A 9,152-nucleotide genomic window follows, 5' to 3' on the forward strand; every position below is an offset into this window, starting at 1 on the left:
CTGAGTTTGGTATAATACTCGCCTTATTTTATTTAGCAAATGTGGGCAGTTAAATTGGAATAAGACTAGCAAATCTTTTATGTAGAGGAATAGAATAATAAATACAGCAGAAGATGCTCGAAAACGTTTAACTTCTTGAACAATAGTTTAATGTAGACCAAAGGATCATTAATTATAATCAAAGATATACTAATATTTTTATTTAATAATAATAATAATAACTCTACGAAATTGCAAGCTGAATCCTGATATTTTACATATATTTCAGTTCCTTTAATCTTTGTTATAAAAATCATATGAGGCTAATTTTTTTTTTTTATTATTTTGTTTAATGTACGGAAAAAATGATATAGCGATTTTAGTAATTTTTATATGAGGAAAAAATTAATAAATAATGTAAATAAATAATTATATTATATTTTATATTTTTCCTGAAACAGTTAAAGACATTCTTAATATGGAGATCTACAGAATAAGTACAAGGGTCCAGTTAAATGAACTCAAAATTTGCATAGTTAATTTTACGCTAACTTTTAATTTACGATTATACACTGAGCATGCGCATACACAGACATTTCTATTTTTCGTAGAAAAATTTAATTATTACCTTAATACAGAGATGCTGTGAATATAAATTTATATAATGCAAAAGTAAGTTTATTTCATATGCTAATTTAGAGGCTTTCTTAATATGTTTAATTGTAAAGAAAAAAAAAAGCGTTGCAATTCTTGTTCACTGACCAATGGCAAAGCAGACACTTTCTACTTCCGGTTGTGGCGGGATATTTGTGAAGTCAGCACTCAGCAATGGCGGTCGAAAAGAATGGTAAACTCGCAAAGAATACTGTTTGTTCGTGGATTGGCGTTTGTGACTGAATCCATCGAAGTTACTAATTATTTGAAGAAAGTAAGTGAATATTTTTTATTTTCAGTGTTTAATACTCGTACTTTCTTCACCTATATAAAATTTTATAAATAACGTCTGTGTAGGAAATGTGATTTTCCATGTGTTGTTCTTTTGTGTACGTGCCTAATGATTCATTTTCAGGATTTGGTACTGTTAAATTTTGCACTAGTCTGTTTCTTACTGTTTGTGTCACTCCTTTTTGTATGTGTCTCACCTTTTTATAGTTATATTATTTTTACTCAAACGTTTTAATATTTATCTTAAAGCATACTGTAATTAAGCAGGAAATAACTTTTAGTGGAAAAAGAAAGGCAATATTAACATGACTAATTGTTCAGAAATCTGTTATGGAAATGTTATCTACCTTATGCCAAAAAATAAAGCATGTAACTTTCATTTATTTATGAAATTCAAAATTTTTTATTTGCGTAGTGTTTTCCCTAAAAAGAATTTTATTTCTTATTTTTGAATTTAGTTTTATAAATTTGCTTTAATATATAATCATTAACTCAAAGATATTGTGCTATTAAAAAAGGAAATTTTATGCCATAGAAACACAGGTACTTTGTTCCAAATCTGTGTTCTTTTTTTTTTTTTATATATATATATACTGAATTTTTATGCACTTGTAATTACTGAAATATATCCTTTCATGAATAATAAATAAGTCCTAAGTCCTTTCATGAATGCATTTCTTTTTTGTTTGTTTGATTTTGTTGTTTTAAAAGATCTGCCATAGTTAAAGAAAGAAAATAAAGTAAGAATGCTTTACTTTCAGTTTTGAATAAATTTATTACTATTTACTGCAGCTTCAAGTTTCTCTAAATATAATTTTCGAAGTCAAAACTTGATAGTTATGTTGATTATTAGACTTGCATGAAAAAATTAGTATTTGATCTAAAATACCTTAAATTATTTGAATTATATTTTACTAAATCATGTATTTTGATATAACTAGATAGTTAAAAAAATTAAAATTGTAAATGTGCAGAAATGCTTATATAAAACCAAGAAATTGTTTATATTTTTGTTGCTTTTTCCCTTGTAAATTAATTATATATATATTACAGTCTGGGGAGTCAGCACCTTGCTGAATTGTAGTAAACGAGACGTCCAATCTACTAGACCGTCAAAGATGCAGATTTGGATTTTCTATTTCATAGTTATTGAAATCATAATGGTATGTTTGTTTAAATTAGTACTGTTTATGAATGTGATAAAAATAAATTCTGATAAACTAAGAAATGATTTATTTTCTATTAATTATGAACTGTAAATAATGTAACCAATTTTCTTCATAGTATTTACTAAACATTTTTTTTAAAAAAGGGAGGTAGTCTTATTTATACAATTCTTGCAGAGATACCAAGAAATAAAACATTTCAGGAATTTTCACTCAGTATATCTTGATGTGTAAAATCGTGTTGTTCAATGCCATATTACTTTTTCACAGGAAAGTAATTTTATTGATTTAACATCTGCATAAATCAAACTTTTTTAAGAATGATTACAGTTTCTAAGCTAACTTAAAATTTTCAGATTTAGAAAATGTATGTTTAATTTAGCATTAGTTTTCCATGGAATAGAAAAGGTTTTCAAAATGTTCAGTTGTTAGAGGGAAATAATATAAATGAGATTGTCCTGATACAGTTTCAGCTGGAAATGAAACTGAATTTTCGGATAGTGAAGATTTCATTTAAGAATTCTAATAAAACTGATTAATGTAAATCCTCTGCATTTCAGAATTCTAATAAAACTGATTAATGTAAATCCTATGATTCATGTAGGTATTCTTCTGTTATCAGGACCAGATTCAGAAATGTGTGTTTATATGCATGCATTTTTAAATGTAGGTGCTCGTGTGTGCATATGTATATTCTTTATGTATGTATGTGTATACTTTACACATATATGCGCATACATGCATATACACATGCTTACATATCTACAGTGGAACCCCGAGATACGAGTTTAATTCGTTCCAGCATTCTACTGGTATAGCGAATTTCTCGTGTCTAGAAACAAGCTTCCCCATTGAAAATAATGGAAATTCAGTTAACCCGTTCCACACCCCAAAAAATATCAACATTTTAATATCAAGTCAATTTTTCCTAATAAATAACACTGGTAAATAATATAACAATAGGGTACTTTTCCGTTTCGCCGGCGCAAATCTCGCCAAGCAGACTTTGTTGGCGACAACATACAGTATACACATAAAAAATGTTAATTCTGAGAATTTTTTATTTTGAAGGCATAAACATTTTAATATGGTTTAAAATTTTGTAAAAAGCCAATAAATAAAGACAATAAATTTGTAAAAAGACATTAATTTAAGAATTTACTATGATTTCATGGTTCAAAATCCTGATACGCCGGTTCGTATCACGTGACCCCAAGTGATCTCATCTCACGTAAACTACGCTACTAAAATCTAATTCGCTCAGTAATTATCTACATTAATTTCAAGTTAAATCTTAATTTGGAATACAAATTTAAATGCAAGAATTATTTCAATTCGTACGAATAGCTTACTCAGAAATTATGTAAAACTGCAGTGCTTTACTTCGCTAGTGCATTCTCATTAGAATTGATGAATTTAACACTTGATTTCGCCTTCGGATGAGCGGTGTAATTGTGTTCTAATTGACTTAGAACTAATTGACTTATTACCGTGAATTGTCTTAGGGGATAAAATTTAAATATCGTGTAAAAATTCTATATTATTGTATGCCAGTATTGAAAGAAACAATCTGATAAGAAATGGCTTCAACTTGTTTTGAAACTGAGGCGTAAAAGGTTACCAACAAAGATATTCCGTCTGGCATCAGTTAAACCATTATTGGCGACTTTATCGTTTGCGCCGTCAAAACGGAAAAGTACCAACAATAGTTTAACTTTGTTACCAACATTTTAACTCCTTCTCATTAATCCACACCAACAACAGCTTCTCAACATCTAGGAGTACTTTTATGGTGCTTGGAAGAAACGATAATTCCTTTGGCTACATCAGGTTTCTTAATTTCTTCCTGCTTCTTCAGAATAGTATAGATTTTCGATGTTGAAAGGCCGCAAGTCTTCGCTAATTCCGTCGCCATGCTTATGTTTATCTATGATTTCTTTCTTGATATCGACGGCCGTGGCCTCCTTATTTTTCTTTGCAGCACTATCTGAGGCAACAATCTTCTTGCGAGGCATCTTGAAATAATTATTTTCACGTTAAATGTCAAAACAATTAACTTACAAGTGCACAAACACGTATATAAAAGAACACTGAGTGATCTGTCGAGGGGATTCCCCGAGTTGAGCCGGATAGGGAAATGGCGCCACCCGTACCAACAGCCTGGCTCATTGCTTGTTACTCGAATTAATGCTCGTATTTTGCTCATACTTTCCTCGTATCTCGAGGTTTCATTGTACATTTCTGAATCCCGTCCTAATAACAGAGGAGTACCTTTGCCAGTATTGCAACAGAGCTAGAATGAATTATTGTGTTAAATATGTGGAAAATGCATGCTTAAAGTACTGTTATTTTCTAAAAATATTCTGTATGTCTATTTTTTACAAGAAGAAAAAATAGCTAAAAGCTGTTAATTTACTCGTATTTATTAGTCCAAAGGGGCTTTGTCCCTAAAGAACTATTGTTTTTGTTTTGCATTGGTTCACTATAAATATCTGTTTCACTTTTCAAACTGTTCCTACCAAATGTTAGAGTCCCTAGTGTGGGATTAATACTTTCTATCTTAGTGCCCTCTATAACCTATGTTAGGGTTAACCTGTATAACCTACAAGGATTGCCAGTTTAGGCGAGATATATAGGTAGTCATCATAATACGTACCTTATTTTTTATTATTTTTAAATTAAATTGAAAGTAATAAACTAGTTTTCAAGAATGGAGTTAAACTAGATTTGCATTCAACTCTGGTTTATTGTGTTAATGATGTTTTGCTGTAACAAATATGAATTTTTTGTTTAAGTATAATAATTTAAAATGTTTTTTCTAGAGAATGAAGTACTGCCACTAAGGTAAAGGTGCTAACTTGCAAGGTAATTTTCTATCCTACATTAACTCAATCTTTATGTCCTGTTACAGATATATTGGCAGAAATAATGAAAACCTGACATTCAAAAAGAAAAATAATAATGTTGAATGTAGTATATTAGATGGTTAACATATAATATACTACATTCTACATTTCTAATATACTATGGTTTGGCAGCTCATTAATAATCTTACACATATTGAGTACGAATAACTTTGACAATTACCGGTATTTTCAATAGTATAAAATTAGGCAAGAAAGCAGCTTTAGCTTAGCACCGATTTTAAATACAACTCTCTTACCAATATTGGTTTGACGAAGGTAAAATATAATTGAATTTAATAAGTTGGAAATACTGTCTGTCTTTCCATGAGTTAAAAAATAATTTCAAATAAAATTTCTTTTTTCAGTTTTTCATGTTATTTGTTTAATGTTATTGTAATCTGATTTATCATATTTAGTCACATATTCCATCCCTCTTTGCACTATAGTATATAATTCAAAGGACTTATCAGTTTCAGCAATATTTTTTTTACCAGTATACATTTTTACCATAACTCTGTTTCTAAATCATATCCTGAAAAATTAAGGAGTAAAGTACACAAAGAAGGAAAATATGCAAGTAAATAATGGCATTTAGTGTTGTTTATGTATCTAATATTTGTACTAGATTGTAAAAGTTATAAAATTCTATTAGCTTTTTAAAATTATTCTTTTTTAAATTGAGATGCTTCTTTGCACCCAAATGGTTAAAGCCCTAGTGTGACTTTGGTACTTTGATCTAACTTCTATTCCTAATAAATAATCCAGCTGCATACAGTTTACTCAATTTCTGCCATGTGTAAGGTAAACAATATTAGCTTTTTTTAAATATATCTTTTACTATTCCATCAGGTAGATTTCTTTCATATTTTGCCTTAATTGAGTCATCCTGCTAATTAAGAATTAAAGTTAATATGTTAAGTTTTTGTGTGTATAATTCATTTTAAGTATGTGCAAGCAAATGCATACATTAACAGTTACATAGAATTATGTTTTTGGTATCAAATTCAGAAATTTTGGGGCTGTTTTTAGAAGATTTATTAATGATTTATACTATATTAATATTGGTAAAAAAATTCTGTGGCTTTTATATGAGAGTATATATTTTAAAATAGCTGCATGATATGGTAGAGGTAAAAAGCTTCATGTGGATCATAAATTAATATTATGTGGGAATTTTTCATTTATTTATAAAGAAAATATTCAAGCCACAATTAAAATTTTTTCACTGGATTATTTGCATAAAAAGTTTGCAGCAAATATTTCCTGCAACAGAAGTGACAATTTTTATTTTGCCAAGACAGGAAATTTAGTTAGTGAAAGCAGTAACCCTATTTTGAGATGTTAAACAGGAAGGCAAATTTTTGAATTTAAATTGATTTTTGAAGGAAGACTTATTTAGTCTTGCTATCATTCTATGTGGCTCTTAACTTTTTTATGGTATTTATAATTTTATTGTTATTCAGCATTCTGTTTGCTTAGAATGCACATGAATGTAGACTTGAAATATTTTATATTGCAAACTGAGATGCCATTGTTATCATAATTAAAGATTTTTGCTCTGATTTTGGAGGAATTTACTGATAATACTTTTGATTGTGTATTGGTTTCTGGTTTATTGAAATGTGTAAAATAGCCTGTTAATGCATATACGTATGTTAATGACATGTATATGTTTATGAAGTATTCTGTTATATGTATATAGTGTTGTGATTAGTTTTCTGCTTACTCTTTATTTAAGAAAAAGTTATCTGTAAGAAAGTGAATATTCTTTACTATATGTAGGAGTAAAATTGAAAAGGCTAATGCAATATAATTAATACAAAATTAAGTTTTTTCTCATGTACTTAAATACTAAAGACTTTCTCAACCTTGCAGTTCTAAACAAATCTTAAGTATTTTTTACTTGAAATTATAGGCATTGTGTAAGGTATATAATTGAAGCTTACTGTGTGATAGTATGAAATTAAATTTTTAAATATGAAATACTCAGTGCATTTTATATGCATCTTTTAATACTTCAACTATATTTAAAAACTGGAAACATCTGAAGTGTGAAATTATTACAAATTTTTCTTTTTCTTGTTTAGGAGCTGTTCTCAAAACATTGGGTGACAAAGAATTCACTTTTACAAAAATCGAGCAGGATATTAAAGACAGCGAACTATAGAACAAATATGGCGAAGCTGCATGAAGTCTATGTGGAATTTTATTATTGAAAAAAATATGCTCTTCAGATTTAATGTTAGTTTTTATTGTTTAACAGTAATTGCAGTTTTCGAATACCTGTAAAATAAACCTAATTCTTAAATTAATTTCATGTGTATTTCTTTTGCAAGTATTACAGTTCATAATACTTCAAACAACTTGAAATTTTATACTTGTTAATTTATGTGGGATATGTTCATAATAATTTTATAATTTAAATAACTCATTGTCATCATATGAGCATAATCTAAAATGCACAGCATTTGACAACAAATTAATAAAAAATTAGCCAACTTCTAATTGCTTTCTTTTGTCCAGTTGCCTCTTTTTTAAATCATTTAATACCATAAAGCTATTTGATGAAAAAAAATAATTGGTATGTGCACATCAACATGTACATTTATAATGATGTTATAGAAAAAGTCACATGAGATAAATATTTAGAAACTTAAATATTCCTAAACAAATTAACTTTTTAAAATTTTATCTGGTATATAAGATAAAATAAAGGACATATTTAGGTAATTTTGAATTTGCATAATTTTATGAACTTATTTATGAAACTAACAGTTACATTGTAAAAGGGAACTTTTTAAAAATACCTCAATAAAGCATTTCTTTTGTAGAGGTGAACTTTTAGTACTGATCTAATATAAGATTTTAAACTGAAAAAGACAACAATAATAGATTACAATACATTGCAAGATTGACTGATAAATGTAAAATTTTTACATATCATAATTATGTGTGTAATTAAAACAGAAGTTACTCGATTAACTTGCATGCAAATTAATATATTCTTTAACATGTTTGGGATAAACTGAATTTTAATAAATAAATATGTATAGATTTGTGTATTACCTGAAGATATGAATGAAATATTTGTGACATTAAACATTCATCTTCAAGGAAAATAACAAAGTAAACTATTGGAAAAGGTAAGTTTTTTACAATTTCCTGGTCTATATTTAACAATTTTAAAATTTAGCGCACTCATTCAAATAATCTAAACATATGTTTTCTTTTGTGCTACATTCGTTTACTGAATTTGTTAATTAACTATATTGTACTTTAGATAGAAATTAACGTAGATATTCCCTGTATTTTACGGTACAAAAACTTATATATTTGATAATAATTGACCTAAATCTTCCCTATGTTTTCTTTGCATATACGAATGACTTTGGTAAAAATTTAGTCCGATGTCTTCTCCTCTTTACTGTGTATAAGTGCACATTTTTGGTAAAAAATTTGCATAAATCTCCAATTACCTATTTACTGCATTTTTCGTAAAATGTGCTTATTTTAATCTATTTTTTATATAAATCTATGCAAAAATGTTCTGCATATTATGATTAAAAGATAAAATTAATATCAAATTTTTACATATCCACCTTTTAGGTATGTACAGCAATATGGAATATATATAACTGGAAAATTAATTTCTATTCAAAAATTACATAACACTAAAAGGCTGAAAATCACTTTTAATATTTCATTTCAAAGTGACTACAAAATATGCAATAAATTTTGTAAACCTGAGTTCTATGTTTTAAATCAATTAATGCTATCGTTCATTTACATGGCATAAGAAAATGTCCTTCAGAAAAGCAAATAATTTATTTAAAGTGTTATTTAGTAAACAACTGTTTGCTACAGTTTTTTACTAAATTTAAATTTATGAAATGAATTTAGTAAACAAAAATGCAAATGAACGATGGCATTAATTGATTTAAAACACAGAATTGATGTTTACTAAATTTATTGCATATTTTGTAGTCACTTTGAAATGAAATATTAAAAGTCATTTTCAGCCTTGAAGTGTTATATAATTTTTTAATAGAAATTTATTTATTTATTTATTTTTTTTTTGCATTTACTAGTGCATTTAAATTTTACAGTTATATATATTCCATATAGCTGTACATAACTAAAAGGCAGATATGTAAGA

The 9,152-nt window shown here is 27.4% G+C and overlaps 1 long non-coding RNA gene across 1 annotated transcript; it reads left to right on the forward strand.

The window, feature by feature from the left end:
• The first annotated feature begins 777 nt into the window (after window positions 1-777).
• Window positions 778-7,308, forward strand: LOC118184857 (uncharacterized). The gene is made up of 4 exons (XR_015041120.1): window positions 778-907; window positions 1,978-2,087; window positions 4,913-4,955; window positions 7,084-7,308. It is a non-coding gene; the product is annotated as an uncharacterized LOC118184857 (long non-coding RNA).
• Window positions 7,309-9,152: the final 1,844 nt, after the last annotated feature.

This window comes from Stegodyphus dumicola, chromosome 5 (assembly GCF_044657685.1).
Source record: "Stegodyphus dumicola isolate Sdum_Otavi_A_Nest chromosome 5, ASM4465768v1".
Taxonomy (NCBI): Eukaryota; Metazoa; Arthropoda; class Arachnida; order Araneae; family Eresidae; genus Stegodyphus; species Stegodyphus dumicola.